The sequence below is a fragment of the Xenopus tropicalis genome, chromosome 5 (assembly GCF_000004195.4).
Source record: "Xenopus tropicalis strain Nigerian chromosome 5, UCB_Xtro_10.0, whole genome shotgun sequence".
NCBI classification, from domain to species: Eukaryota; Metazoa; Chordata; class Amphibia; order Anura; family Pipidae; genus Xenopus; species Xenopus tropicalis.
In genome coordinates, this window is record NC_030681.2 from 56232619 (window position 1) to 56248943 (window position 16325).

Here is a 16325-nt window from a genome sequence, read left to right on the forward strand (position 1 = left end):
GTAGAAGTTCAGTCCAAAATTTTTGTATCTCGGGGCAGTCCCATAGTATATGAAGTAAAGTACCTGGTAATTGTCCACAGTGCCAGCATCTGTCTGACACTCCTGGGAAAATTTTGCTCAGTTTGGTCGGTGTATTGTACCAGCCTGTAATGATTTTGTAGTTATTCTCCAATATTCTGCAGCTCCTTTGCCCGGTTAATGACTTAAGTATTATTCCTTCTAGTTCTTGTTCTGTGAAATGCTTGTTTAAAGCTTTTTCCCATTTCGTAAAATGTAGTAAGCTTGTGGAAGAAGGGTTTGCCTGTGCTAGTAAGATTTGGTATATGGAGGAGACACATCGTGCAGGAGGTGCTTTTTGGCGACACATATTTTCAAAGCTTGTGAAAATTTGATCCGCGGTAATGCCTCTGAGGATAGGTAGTATAAAACTCGCAATTTGTTGATACTTGAAATGGTCTTGTTGCGGCAAGGTCAATGTGTTTTGTAACTGTTCCCAATGAGGTAGCGAGGCTTTGGGACATAGTTGAAAGAGCTGTAGTGTTTTATCCTGTTGCCAGTTAATGAAATAATCTGTCTGTAATCCAGGTAAGAACGCAGGATTATTTGTTAGAGGAGTCAGTAAAGATTGTTTTGCCATAAGCTTAAATTTGTGTTTTATTTAGTCCCATATGGACAGAGCATAGGAGCGTGATGGGTGTTTGTTCCAGGAGTTGACTCGGTGTTTAGGTTGGAGCCATGGAAGCAGTTTTAGAGGCTGTGTGGCAAATGTTTGTTCGGCTGGTATCCAAGCCTTGTGGTATTCATGATAGGTCCAATCCATAATACGATGTAGAACACAGGCCTGGTGATAAAGCTGAAAATTTGGTAATCCCAGACCTCCTTCTGTTCTAAGGCGGTGAAGAGTGGTTTGTTTGATGCGTGGTGGTTTGTTATTCCATATGAATTTGCGAGTTAAGTTGTTCAGCATAGGAAAAAAATCTGAAGGTGGTTTTAATGGGATAGTCTGAAAAATATATAAAAGTCTTGTTCATTTTGAGAGTGTTGACTCTGCTGAACCATGATAAGGGCATTTTAATCCAAGCATCAATATTGGTTCTAATTTCTTAAATGATAGCATGATAATTAATGGAGGCCCATTCTTTATAGTTAGCCGTCAAAAGGATACCAAGATAGGTCATGTTATCTGTCGTCCAGGAAAAGAGAAATTTATCTTTTATAGCAAGTACAATAGAATGGGGAAGACTAATATTGAGCGCACTTGATTGGTTATAGTTTATTTTGAAATTGCTCAATAAGCTATAACGGTCTATTTCCTGTATAAGGTTAGGTAAAGTAGTAATTGGTTGGGTGAGGGTGAAAAGCAAATCGTCAGCATAGGCACAAATTTTATGATGAAAAGTTCCTATTTTGATGCCCTGAATATTTGGGTTATTCCTGATGGTTGAAAGCAGAGGTTCTAGTGTTAGCACAAATAAAAGTGGGGAGAGGGGGCAGCCCTGTCTAGTGCCATTTTTTAAGAGTATAGATTCAGAGAGGGAGCCATTTATTTTGAGCCTGGCTGTGGGATTGGAGTATAGTGAACCGATCCATCTCAAGGAATTCTGTCCAAGTCCTATATGCCTCAAACAGTGAAACATGAAGTCCCATCTTACTCTAATCAAAGGCCTTTTCGGCATCAGTGGAAAGGAGAAAAAGGGGAATGTTATCACGTTCTGCTGCTAATACTACATTAAGTACTCTATTAAGATTATCCCTGGTTTCCCTGCGAGGAAGAAATCCAGCCTGGTCCATATGTATAAGTTTGGAGAGTCCCGGTTTCATCCGGGTTGCTATAATATTCGCTAAGAGTTTCATGTCGTTGTTGATTAACGAGATAGGTCTGTAACTAGCTGGAGAGGCTGGGTCTTTTCCTTTCTTCAATACTAAACTAATATGGGCTTCCAAGGAAGGTGGGGACCAGGAGTGGCCGTTTTTTATGGCGTTGAATGCTTTGACACAAATCATATTTTAACCAAAAAGAAAAAAAAACTTCTGCATCAGGTCAAATTTTCTTAAATCAAATTTTCTACCAACTTTTTGCTGTCTTTTTTTAAGTGAAAAATGGTGCAGTTTCATAAGGCGCCTACACTATAGTTCATGACTATAAATCTAAATCAACCTTTCATTACTTGTGAGCCACAGTCAAATGTAAAAAGACATGGAAAGCAACACATGCATCATAAAAGTTCATGGAGGTGCCAAATAAGGGTAAGATTGGCTATTAGGTAGCCTTATGCACACAATCAACTTTATTTGGTAGTAAATTTTGTTTTACCAAAACTTGCCACCAAGTCAGGAATTCCTAAATAACTACCTGGTTTGGGGGCTCTGAGAGCAACATCTAAGGGCTGTGACACACGGGGAGATTAGTCGCCATGTGACTAATCTCCCCGAAATGCCATCCCACCGGCTAGAATGTAAATCACATTTCCTTGCATTTCCTCTCAAGACAACTTCAGAAAATCGCGACGCCGCGTATGCCATCCCACTGGCGATTTACATTGTAGCCGGTGGGATGGCATTGCGGGGATATTAGTCGCTGTGCGGTTGGTGAGCAATGTGTAGCTCACAAGCAACTCATTGGGGATCACTAATCTAAATCCTTGCTAAAGTTAGCAGTTTTTATTAGCAGCTTGAAATCCTCAAATCTTGCCTTTTGCAGCATTTAATATCGGACAGGTCCACAGCCAGCAACTGAACAATAAAGTATAGGGGCCTAAAAAGATAATTTGTCTGTGCCAGATTCTGCAATTGATTAATTATATAAATCTTCTAAGTCCTTGCAGATTGTGCACTTTGGGCCAAATTAATCAAAGTCCGAATTTCGGATCATTAAAAGTACAAGTTCAAAAAATTTGGATTAAATACGAAAATTTCTGATGTGCATTAATTGCGCAAAAAATCATATCGTGGTCACACGAAAATATCATGGTACGATCCGAAAGTTACAAAATTTTTGTATCCAAATGATCGTAAACGGCACAAAAACATTCAGTGCTTGAATGCTTGAATGAATAACGAAACTTTTGTACTCATTGCGAGAAATATGGTGGTTTCCAGGAAAAAAGGTGAATTACCGTATATACTCGAATATAAGCCGAGTTTTTGAGCACTAAAAATGTGCTCAAAAAGTAAGCCTCGGCTTATACTCGAGTATATGGTATGGATGTGCCTGATGTGCTCAATGTGGCGATGTGCCCCCCCCCCCCCCCCACGGGCATGTGTCCATGCGTACCTGCGCGCTTGCGCCCTCGCTCTGCCTATGCCAGCTTCCCAACGGCCAACTGTGCGCTCTTCTCCTGTGCGCTCTGCTCTTCTCCTGTGCGCGTTTCTGATCTGCTTGGCGCCGCAGTCGCGCCAGTGACGTCACGCGCCCCCTTCAGTTACTCATGGCCTGATCTTAGACCTTGTAAGATCAGGCCATGAGTAACTGAAGGGGGCGCGTGACGTCACTGGCGCGACTGCGGCGCCAAGCAGATCAGAAACGCGCACAGGAGAAGAGCAGAGCGCACAGGAGAAGAGCGCACAGTTAGGATGGCCGTTGGGAAGCTGGCATAGGCAGAGCGAGGGCGCAAGCGCGCAGGTACGCAGGTATGCATTTCCCAAAGTAGAACTTGCTACAGACTGGCGGCTGGGAGGTGAGTTCTCAGAAACAAAACAGCACTTTGAAACTCCTTGGTGACTGCAGCAGCCTCTCCTTAAACCTTTCCAAGCTCACAGTGTTCCTAGGCAATGTCTCAACAAAAATGATGCCTTTTCAGCTTGCTTTTCAAAATTACCAAATCAAACAGACAGAAATGTGGGGCCCCAGATGCACAACTTGCTTATTTTAACCTTATTAGAATTTATTTTTTGAATGTTTTTAAATTATTTGATACCAGAAATCCTTGCAAACAGAATACCTTTGGGGTTAATATTAGTTGTTAGTCGAGCCAAGAAACATCCAGTAGGGGGCCCTTTATCCCCTTTATCCATAAACTGAGTAGGTTATGGGGGTCTTTATCGACTTATGAAGGGTAACAAATTGAATATAACCAGATTCAGACTGGGATTTAAAATAGACCCTCTACTGATCTTTGCCCACTCCACCATGTCTAGTCCCTTTCTAGTACCTTTCTTAAGCCACCACTGTCTAAAACACTCTATACCCTATATATATTTCTTAAGCTAGACATTGGGCAATTTTTGGGATACTCAACTAAACCAAAGTGTGAGAACACTTTGTGTGCTGGCTCGCTCGCACCAGCCCTACTGGTGACACCCTAGGCTTATACTCGAGTCAATAGGTTTTTCCAGTTTTCTTAGGTAAAATTAGGTACCTCGGCTTATATTCGGATCGGCTTATACTCGAGTATATACGGTAAATTAATTAAATTTAATATTATAATTAAAGGAAGAATATTTTAAAGGATAAGGCTGGCAAAGTAAACATTAAACCTGCATATTGTGAAAACCTGGGAAAAAGTTAAAAATGTTTTATCTCAATATATTTTTATATAAACTTGAGGATATAGAGTTTTTATGCAATTTATCAGATATGACATTATATAATGCTGTATTACTAATTATATTACATTGTGTTCTGGATCATGTAATCAGTTCACCAGAAGTCATTAGTTACACAGGGTTAATCAAGGCCCATCTTATAACTGTGTAACATGCAACAAAATTTTAAATGAAAACTAGATCGTAATAAACCTTCTAACTTGAAAACCTTGTGAACCACATCATGAACCACGTAAGTGGGAGGGAGAACCTATGTAGATTCAGATATATTTTGTGCATAAAGTGCATTGTACATATCTGCATCAACTCAAGTCTTCTACAGTAATCAGAGAGGAGCACTTGTGGATAATCTATGCCATATCCATATTTTATCCATGAATCCCAGATTAGTAGAAATTCCTTGTGGAAATCTAGAAGCATACCAGACATTTTTTTGTGTGCCACGATCCCATCTACCCTATTTTTAACTGCCTCAACTGGAATATTCTTAGTTTTCCCATGGCTTTACAATTGTTCTTTAGGCAGGAACCATAATAGCAGTATATAATTAAAATTGAGTAAAATTCAGCTCAACAGTATTTTTACATAACAGAATGGTAATGTGATGCCTGAAAACTGAAATACCGTGTTCCACTGTATACCATGTTCAGAACCTCTGAACATTAAGGCATGTCCACCACACATGAAACATGGTTCCACTTTTTTCACACCCTCACAGATACTGTGAAAAGAGGAGCTTGCAAGGGGACAGGATTACTCTGTACAAGTACATTAGAGGGGATTATAGGCAGATATGGGGTGTTCTTTTTTCCCATAAAAACGATCAACGCACCAGAGGTCACCCCTTTAGATTAGAGGAATGGAGCTTCCATTTGAAGCAGCGTAGGTGGTTTTTCACGGTGAGTGCACTGAGGTTGTGGAATGCCCTTCCTAGAGATGTGGTAATGGCAGATTCTGTTAAAGTGGACCTGTCACCCAGACATAAAAAGCTGTATAATAAAAGTCCTTTTCAAATTAAACATGAAACCCAAAATAATTTTTTTATTACCACATCCAAATCCATTATAAAAGCATTTTAAAATCCCAGCTGTCAATCATATAATGCCTGCCCCGCCTCTATGATTAGAGGTGGGGCAGACAGTTACTTTCACTTTCAATTCAGAACTTCTTAGATGTCGCTGCCCTCCTCACATTCCCCCTCCCTCCTCACCATCTAATTGTGTAACCAGTGCATGGACATGGGCATTAGGTCCCCCCATACTGGCATAGAAACAAGATTTTGGCAGGATGCAATGCCTGCTTTGATAACAGTGTCCACAAAATGGCCCTTGCCTGCTTGCTGCAATTGAGAATTCCAAGGCTGAAGAAAATAAGATTAAGATAATTTATATAGTGTAAGTAACGTTTATTTTGCTTGCCAAACACAAGCAAAAATAATAATGCCAAACAATAATGCTTTTAAGAGGGGCCTGGATAAGTTTTTGAACAAGCAGAATATCCAAGGCTATTGTGATACTAATATCTACAGTTAGGGGCACATTTACTAACCCACGAATCCGAAAAATTCCGTTTGGAAAACGAACATTTTGCGACTTTTTCGTATTTTTTGCGTTTTTTTCGGCGCCTTTACGACTTTTCGGAAATTGTCGCGACTTTTTCGTTACCAATACGATTTGCGCAAAAAACACGAGTTTTTCATAGCCATTACGATGCGCTCGTATCTTGTCGCGAATTTTTCGGATTGAGCGCTCGTAAGCGGCGGGCAAAACTTTCAGACTTAACATGATTTTTGAAAACCTCCCATAGGACTCAATGGCACCCTGCAGCTCCAACCTGGCCCAAGAAAAGTCACCATACTGAAGCTTGAATAATTCCGAATCTTTCGTACTCGGCGCGAAGGCTATGAAAAAGTCGAAACTTTTCGCGCAAGTAGTAACGCTACGAAAAAATCGCCAAATACCGATCATTACGAAAAAAAACACAATCGGACGCATTCGGCCCGTTCGTGGGTTAGTAAATGTGCCCCTTAGTATTAGTGGTTGTATATATAGTTTATGTATGCGTGTGTATAGATTGGTAAGTATAGGTTGTGTGTGCTGGGTTAACTTGGAAGGGTTGAACTTGATGAACTCTGGTCTTCTTTCAACCCTATGTAACTCCTCCTCACACAACTGACTGCCAGGGTACTTCTGCCAACATAAAAAATAAGTCAAAATCTTAGGGGGAAGTAGTTACAGAAAAAAAAAACTCTGTATAGGCGAGATTACTTTAATTAAGGGTGTGGTTTATCAACGGTCAAGTTGATTTTTTTTCTAGATTTGAGTCTTTTGGTGCTTAAAAAACTCGAATCCGGATTATGTTTCGAAAACTCAAATGTCTGGTATTTATTAAAGGGGTGGTCCAACTTTAATTTAACTTTGAGTATATAGAATTCTAAGCACCTTTTCAGCTGGCCTTCATTATTTATTCCTTGTTGTTTTTTAATGATTTGCCTTCTTTTTCAAACTCTTTGTATCCTTCAAATGGGGGTAAAAAAAAACTATTGCTCTGTGAGACTACAGTTTTATTGTTATTGTTACTATTTATAACTCTTTCTATACAGTCCCTCTCTTATTCATATACCAGTCTCTTATTCAAACCACTCCTTGGTTGCTAAAGTAATATAGACCCTAGCAACCAGATAGCTGTTATAACTCCAAACTGAAGAGTTGCTTAACAATTATTGAAATCATTCAAAAATACAAATAATAAAAAATTAAGTCCAACTGCAAATTGTCTCTCTACATCATACTAAAAGTCAACTCAAAGTTGAAAAAAAAAGTGCAAAAATAAGCCCCTAAGTTTTATATAGTTTCTAGTAGAATTAAGCCTAAAGCAAACATTTCACCACTGAAAGTGGCTTCTTCAGTTCAACTGAGTGGTATAGAATTCCCTTGGCATTTAAACCCTTAGAGTCTCAGACAATTACACTGTCTGTACTGTACTACTCTAAAACCCCAAGGGTTTAAATGGCAGGGAATTCCCTATCACTCAGCTGAACTGAAGAAGCCATTTGGATGAGTGGTGAAACGTTTCAAGAAAACTCAAGAATCCAGTTGCTTTAGACTTAATTCTACTACATACTGCATATCATGACCTGGATGAATAAGAATCTTCATAGACATAGGTCAACCTGGTTCATGCCTTATATAAGACAGCAACTAGAAAGAAATGCTCGGTGCCAGGCACAAAAAAGTATGGGCCTGTCCAAGGCTGTGGAGTCGGAGGCAATTTTGGGTACCTGGAGTCGGAGTCAGCAAAAAATGAACCGACTCCGACTCCTACTAAATTTAAATGGGAATAAAAAAAATAAATAAATAAAGCAAGTTTAAATGTCCCAATTCACAAACAGTCACAAAATTAATTACTTCTCTGCTATAAGAATAAAGCCCAATGCACGCAGTGCATAAACGAACACGTTGAGTGACCATGAAGCATGCTTTTCATTGACTGTATGAATGTATAAAATACATTAGCATATTAAAAACAGAGGAGTCGGAGTCGTGGAGTCGGAAGTATCAGAAACTGAGGAGTCGGAGTCGGAGAATTTATCTACCGACTCCACAGCCCTGGGCCTGTCAATGAAAGTAGGTTGATAATCACATACTTGATATTGTGGTCTTATATTCCAGTTTTTCAAAGCTTGTGTTTGCCCCTTTATATTTTTCAATAAACAATTCTGAAATAAAAAGTGCACTAAACTCACCGTCAAATCTCAGCAAATTTAAAGCTATATGAAGATGGTGTCTGCTTTGGAAACAAACCAAGGAACTACTGGCTAGGAAGCTGACGCACTATCCCAGCCTGCCACTGACAACAAGAATTAGGATACTGTTCAAGTTTGGGTCTAAATCTATAACTAAGCCTATGTAATTGTGTTTTTTTTATTTTAAGAAACTAAAAACATTCCTTAAACCTATAGTTTAAACAAAAGAAAATTAAAACAGTAAGATTATAATAGCTCAGCTGGAATTCACACTCACAAATATGCACTGGGCTTTACTCTTAATATTGTAACATGTTTTTTTTTTCATTACAATTTATTTATCAGGAGTCGGTAAATTTCTACTGACTCCGACTCAAGTACCCAAATTTGCTTCTGACTTCACAGCTCTGATACAAACCACGTAAGTGTTTGACAAGAACAGACAACACGAAAGACTTGCACTCACAAAAAAAAAGTTCTTCCAAAAAGTGCACATCAGCACTACAAGTGGTGGGAAAATGGTAGTCACATCTGCCTTTAACCATTTCCCTGCCAAGCTCCTCTAAAATAACTAACATTAACTGTGAATTTTGTCCTCTGGTACCAAGTCTTGAAATAATGTAGTGAAAAACAGTTTTCCAACAGAGAATTTGATTTAAAGACATTTTCAGTAAGGGTGCAATAGGCACAGCCTTGGCTTCTCTTCTCTCGCCTGTGCTCCCATCTGCTCCTCTGTGCATCTGTACAGGCACAGCGTCCAACTGTATGCAGACACAGAGAGCAAATATTGGAGAAAAAAAATGTGTGTGTATGCATACAGCGGAAAGAAACCATAGTTTTGCTTCATGTGCCATAAGCTTTAGTACACTATCCCTACATTACCAGCATGCTTGACCTTTAAACCGAAGGACATTTAATTCACAACTGCACTTCTTTCCCAAAGTTTCTGAGAAAAGCATTTGAGATCCTGCTCTAAAATTAAATAATAAGATCAAATGTAAATAATGTATTTTTGTACTTTCCACATGGCAGCTCACATGTATTACTTCCTTTTTATAATTTTTCTGATACGTCATTCAAAGATTAAGAAATAAAAACTTCCTCAAACAACTGCACATTGTGTGTAATGTATAAAGTAACGCTGTTAGCATAACTTAACATAGAACAAAAAACAATACCTAAAATGTTTTAAAAGAATATTGGCCACCTAGCAGTTCTGCAAACGGTAAAAAACTGTACATTAGCCATACATTAGGAAAAAAGTTTCTTTTAATTAAAATGAAAGTTTTATTTAATTATCTTACAGATGTGTTTTTGATAAGTAGGGGGATTATAGAGTTCCCTTCATATCCTTGGCAGTTCAAGTAAGCCCTTTTATCCCATTGTCTGATTAAATTGCACATGTTTATTCTGGCTAACTGGTCTTGCAAATATGGGAGGGTGTTGCTCTGATCTCTAAAGTGTTGTTATGGCATGTGTTCTTAAAGGAGATGTAAATGTTAAAAAAACAAATCATATATTTAGCCTAAGACTACTATTCTCTACACTTTACAATACCTTAATTTTTAATATAAGACTATCTTAATCCACCATGTCCAGCACTTCCCCCTGGTGTTTTGCAGTCACATGTGCCATGTTTGAAAGTCTTCAGAAGGAGCAGAAGCCCCCACCCTCCTGGAAAAAAAAAAGCCTGCTCATACACAGGCTGGCTCCTGCTGCCTCCAGGCATGCGCAGAAGGGGCTCTCCCCTGCCGACAAGTTGTCGGTGTAGTGAGAGACCTGAACAGGAAGTGGGGTGGAGCTTCACTCTGAACAAGGAAGGAGTGGAATAGAGCAGAATGTAACTCAGCAACCAGGTAAGAAAGAACAGAGGGACAAAGGCAGGCAATCTGGGAAGCTGTTTAGAGTAATTGTATTAATTATTTATTCTTTAAACCTGGATTATTTCTGTAGGTTTCTCTTTAGAGGGTATATTATTGCCCTGTAGGTGTTGGTGTGCATATAGTTTTTCCCTAGCCTTTAGAAAAAGTATTTTAAAAGATTTGTTAAAGGAACAGTAACACCAAAAAATGAAAGTGTATAACAGTAACTAAAATATAATGTGCTGCTGCCCTGCAGTTAAAGGTTGTGTGTTTACTTCAGAAAGTCTACTATAATTTATATAAGCTGCTATGTAGCCATGGAGGCAGCCATTCAAAGGAGAAAAGGCACAGGCACATAGCAGATAACAGATAAAACACTATTGTATTCTACAGAACTTATCGGTTATCTGCTATGTAACCTGTGCCTTTTCTCCTTTTTTCCAGCTTGAATGGCTGCCCCCGTGGCTACACAGCAGCTTATTATATAAATTATAGTAGTGTTACTGTAGCAAACACACCAGTTTTACCAGTGCATTATATTTTTATTACTTTAAAGCTCTTTAATTTTTTGGTGTTACTGTTCCTTTAAAAGAAGAACTCTGGTGCATGTAATTAAGGGATTAAAAAAATAGAAATGGAATTAGTGGAGGTTATGACACTATCTAGATTTTGTAGAAGAATAGGGAGGAGTCTAGGGTCAGGGACATCAGTGGTAAAATAGAATTAGGTCAAAGTAATATTACTCAAATCAGCTTTGGAATCATTAAGTGCCATACTTTTTTAAGTAGCCAAAAAAAATCAGCAGAAAGGCTCCTTAAAATCCTGCCATAGACAAATATTTGCGACCATTTGTCAAGTGGGTGCTCATACCAGTGCTCATTAGGTGATGGTTGCCTGAAAAAGCAACTTTCACATTTAAAAGAATAGGAAACACTATAGCATATGATAGTATTTACAGGGATACTTAGGAACACCAAAGGGAGAGTTCCCTACAAATATAGAGCAAAAATGCTGCAAGATATTAATTTTCGATTTATCCTATGTAAATATGTTTCTATTTCTAGCTTGTCCGGGTTATTAAACAATCCATTTACAAGTTTGATCAGCTGCAAACATGCCTGAAATATATAGAGATTATGCACAAGCCTCAGGCAGAATCATTCTGGGTAACTAAATCTAAAGTGACTGGATATACGAATGTCTAAATCACATGTAATCATGTGTTCTCACATGGCAATCAGTAGGAGCTGTTGTACTCTGGTGCCTGGCATCAGATAGATGACATTTGGTGCATTTCTGTAACTAATTCTCAGCTAGCATTGACTGCACAAAAAAAACAAAAACAGTTCCCACCAGGGAGACACATTTTTTTTTACTTCTGTGGAATTACGCCAGATAATATTTTGGTGTAAAAAAATTACAGATGCAATTTCTGCATTGTTACTAAAATATTAAAACAAGGAACAGCTTTAGTAAAGACAACAATGAAAGGGGCCTGGATGAGTTCTTGAACAAGTAAAACATCCAAGGCTATTGTGATACTAATCAGTAGTATTAATGTTTGTGTGTATATATATATATTTATATATATATATTAGTTATGTATGTGTTGATATAGATTGATAAGTATAGGAGCCTTTCCGTAATTCGGAACATTACGGATAACAGATCCCCTACCTTTACCAGCTGTTGTTGCACAACAACCTTACTATATTTATTAGCCACAAAATATTTTGCACATTATACAAAAATGGTCCAAAAGTTTTTAAATATTATTAAGTTTTCAAGTGTGTTCTTGTAGCAAACTAGAATCCAGAAGTGCCTAAAAAGTGATTTTTCCTTTGTGAAATTAACACCCAAATAAAAGGTATGCTGTTTATTAGGGTGTAATCTATTCATATTAAAAATAATGATTCTTGTTAACAAATTTTGCCAAATTTAGTAAATTTAAAAAGCAACAAACTAAGCTAAGAATCGCCTATATAAAAAGTGAATTTTCCTTTGTGAAATTAACACTCAAATAGAAGATATTCAGTTTATTAGATCATGATCAATTCATATCAAAATATTTTTGCATTGACAGTTTATAAGTCACTGGACAAGGATCAAAAAAGGTGTTGGCATGTATGATGTTCAAGGGGTCCATATTTACAATTTTATACCTATATATATTATAGTAAACATGATTCACAAAATAAGAGTTTATGATACCAGGATGTCAGTGCAATTTAGAAATATACAGACTGAATAAAAGCACTAACAGGATTTTACACTAAAAATATAATGATCAAAGTGTGGTTTATTGAGCCAATGTTTGGATCAGCACAGGAACCTTCATCAGACAAACCAAAGCATTGAAATTAGAAACATCGAAAAGGGCTAAAACAACTTTGGTAATGCAAAAGGCAGCTAACTATATTTACTGACAGCCTTGCACAACTACAGGATCCTACTGCCACTTTTCCTGGTACTCCTCTGATATCCCCCATATGGGAAAAAACAACATTTTACTTGCCTGTCCCTCCTACTCAAACGTAGACTGGCAATGTATAAAATAGAAAAAAGAAAGGCACAATTTGCTTCATAGAAATAAAGGGGTTGTTCATGCTTAAATTAATTTTCAATATGCTGTAAAGAGTGATTCTGAGGCAGTGGTTTGAATGAGGGACTGGTGTATGAATAGGAGAAGACCTGAACAGAAAGCTAAAACAATAACTATGAAATTGTAGCCTCACAGAGCAATAGTTTAATGGATGCTTGAGTCAGTCAGGCCTGGACTGGCAGGCAATCTGTGGATTCTGGAAAATGCCAGGAGGGCTGCTGTAAGACACCATAGACAGTCACTACTTAGTGGAAATTCTAGGCCTGTCATTTGCACACTAGAATTCTGCACCCCAGGTGGACCACACCAATAAAACTAAAACTGCATATCTCCCCTGATTTTTTTCTACATGGTACATGGTAAAAAAAAAATATTACCTCATACATAATTCTATAGAGTGGAAAACAAAAAGGCAAATAATGCAAAAAAAAAGCTCATCATACAATGATTTAATGTGAGGAATGGACCCTAGCATTGTAGCTTTGGTTTTATTATGCGTAACTTGATGTTATTGCAGCTATTTTTAATGTTTATTGCTGCTGCTTGATGGTGCTGCCTAAACCTGAAACCAGCCCTTAATATGAATCTGCTTTATGGCTGCCACAATATAATTGTCTAAATCATGTAGATCCTGAATTTCCCCTTTAAAGCAACATGACTTACCACTAATTCTAATTGATGAAATCATATGACTTGCTAGTGTGAATCAGCTATGCAGTATCAGAATAGTCAGGAGGCAATGAAAGCATGTGTGTGTACACAACACATGATTTTGCAACCCCAAGACAGAATTACAGATTTGAAATTGAAATTATGCACACCCAAACTGGCTTTCAGTCAATTTAATATTCATTCCCAGATTTCTTTTGATGTGTACAGCATACTGATCCTTACTGATCCCATACTATAAAATATCAACAATAAAACAAGATTTATTTATTATTTTTGTGCAATACACTTTTAGTTTTTGTTTTCCTTTAAAATAAACTAACTTTGGCCATATAAGATTTATTACCAAATTTAAAAGACCGTACAAGATAGGCGATATGTAGGCCTTTTCACTGGCGACTCCTATTGTTGCCAGTGGAAAGGCACTTCAGAGCGGTTAGTCTTACACGGTTGCAGAGATCACGGGCGACTAAATTGCTCCAGGGGCCATTACCTTTAGCGAGTTCACCGTATCTAACCCCTGGCAATCAGGTGTAAACTATGACACAACAAAACAGAGAACGAGCTTTTGAAATGTATATACAATGGTATATTCTTCTTTTACACATGAAAATTCACTGTGTAAAACAAATCAATCGCAGTATATTTGTGCCTATTACAGAAAACTGCACTTTAAAAGGGACCTCCAACTAAAAACTGTTTTTAAATAATTAATGAAAATACAATTCCGAGCAGCTTTCAAACTTTTAATTAAATTATTTAGAGGAGAACTAAAGGTATGATCACTTGGGGGTGCCAAAAACTTAGGCCCCCCTCAGTAATTATAATCGCTTACCTGATACCCCACGCTGGTGCTCCTGTAAAAATGGCACCAGCATGGGCTATTTCTGTAGAAGCTCATTGTTGCTATCTTCTTCGCCACATACGCAGCAAAGTGAAAGCTAAACTTAAAGTGGCCATACACGTCACGATTTGCTCATTTGGCAAGGTAGTCAAATGAGTGAATCTTTAACTGATATACCCACCTTGAAGCCCAAACAATCAGATCACACTGATGGGATGCAGGCCATTGGGGTGAGGACCGCATCAACACGATGATGCACTCCTTGCCCTGATAGGATTTTTTAATATGGCCAATAGATATCCGGACAATTTTTGGACAGATATCGGTCGCCAATCCAGGCCTGGAGAGAAGAAAGCAAAAGAAGATTGCAGCAAATAAGCTTCTACAGAAATAACCCAGGCTTGTGCAATTTTTAGAGAACAAGATCACTGGCCTGGTACAAGTGCTTATAATCACTGGGGGTACCTAACATGTCTGCACCCCAGTAAACAGTTTTCCTTTAAATGTACATGTTACATTTTGCGTTTGCTATAAAAACCATTATCTGTCTGGCTATTTACATTTCGGCACCTCTGGCCCTGACTCCTGAAACAATGTAGAAGCTGCTGCTTATGATGCGATTGGAGAACTGATTTCTGCAACATTGTTTCAGAACCAGAGAACAGGAACTGCATATTAATTTACAAATAACTTTAAAACCACTTAATATATTTTACAAATGTATTTTGGAAAGATTGTTTGAAACTTATTTTCTTTTATTATGCAAAAAAACTGTTTTTGGATTGAGGACCCCTTTAAACAAGTCATATAAGAAAAAGTTGTCTGTTCTAGACCATTACTGCTTTCTGTTGTTGTCCACAACAATGTTCATGTGTTACAGATAACACAAATAAGAGGAATATGCTGTGAAGTAAGAGGGGTAAGCAACTCACAACCAGAGAATGGGAAACCACAGGTTACATCCCTGCATGCATTAATGCAATTAAATTTACTGTACTGAACGCTACAGGACTGCACAAATTCTAATTAGTATACTGAACTATACAAACATTTTTTTGCAATTATTTGAAGAGAACATAAATATCATTTCAAATTATACTTGTTTTATATCCCCTGTCAGAGGACTTAAATATAAAGACTAAACAGTTACACTGGACATGCAAGATGGCTTTGTGTTGGCTGATTTTGCTTGCACATTGCACAACTCTGCACAAGGAAAAACAGAAAAAGACCATCATAAATAATAACACAATTTAATCTGCTCTCAGTCCAAAACTAAACCCCTTTTTTTTTTAAAGTAGCATGGTTAGGGATAAACAAATTGGAATGAAGGATATTATTAATATTACTGCATGACTGCAAGGAGTACGATAAATTACTCACGGCGTTTCGATGACAAGAACTAATTCATAAGGATATCTGTTACCACCTCTGCTCCTGCTGCAACCTGACAAGGATCTATGGTAGATGTTAGAACGGAGCTTCCAAGAGGCCTTGATGTCACAACCATGTGACCAGTATGTGGGCGGGCGGAGTGATGTCACGTAGAGGAAATGTCAAACTCATATCTCCGTTAAGGACCTGCTACGTCATAGCGCCACGTGACAGCCAGGAGGCCGGAGCTGCGGCTTGCTATCTAGAATAGGAGGGGAGATTTCAATGTAGCGATGGTCGTTGCGAGGTTGCGTGAGGGTGTACATTTTGTTTTTACCAACAAAAAATAGTAATAAAGCCCCAGATTTAATAAACGCTCAGCATTCTGAGAGCGCTTACCGGAACCACTGCGCAAGAATTATAGTTACCGTCTCTTTTTACGGCAATTGTATTCTAACTCCTTGGGATGCGCTATGTCCCATCTAAATCAAGAGCAGGGAAGTAATGCTATGCTTGGATAGTAGTATGATACTCTGTATAGGTTATGAGCAGGGAAAGTCACCGTTCCTTTTAGATTTTGCGAAGTGAAGAACAATGCCTTTGTAACATTATGTACAGCGTAACAGCACAAAAATGCCTATTGGTCTTATGGTATATCTTTGTGCAACATTGAAAACATTTAAG

At 38.1% G+C, this 16325-nt stretch overlaps 1 protein-coding gene across 2 annotated transcripts in view; it reads right to left on the reverse strand.

Annotated features, from left to right (window-relative positions):
- The window catches only part of lyst (lysosomal trafficking regulator), a 154070-nt gene extending 138234 nt beyond the window's left edge, over window positions 1-15836 (reverse strand). Inside the window, exon 1 of one of the 2 annotated variants that reach the window (XM_031902458.1) lies at window positions 15651-15836. The gene's annotated coding sequence lies outside the window, so the exon portion shown is untranslated. The remainder of the gene's footprint in view (window positions 1-15650) is intronic. The other variant, XM_002935831.5, reaches the window with a different exon arrangement.
- Window positions 15837-16325: the final 489 nt, after the last annotated feature.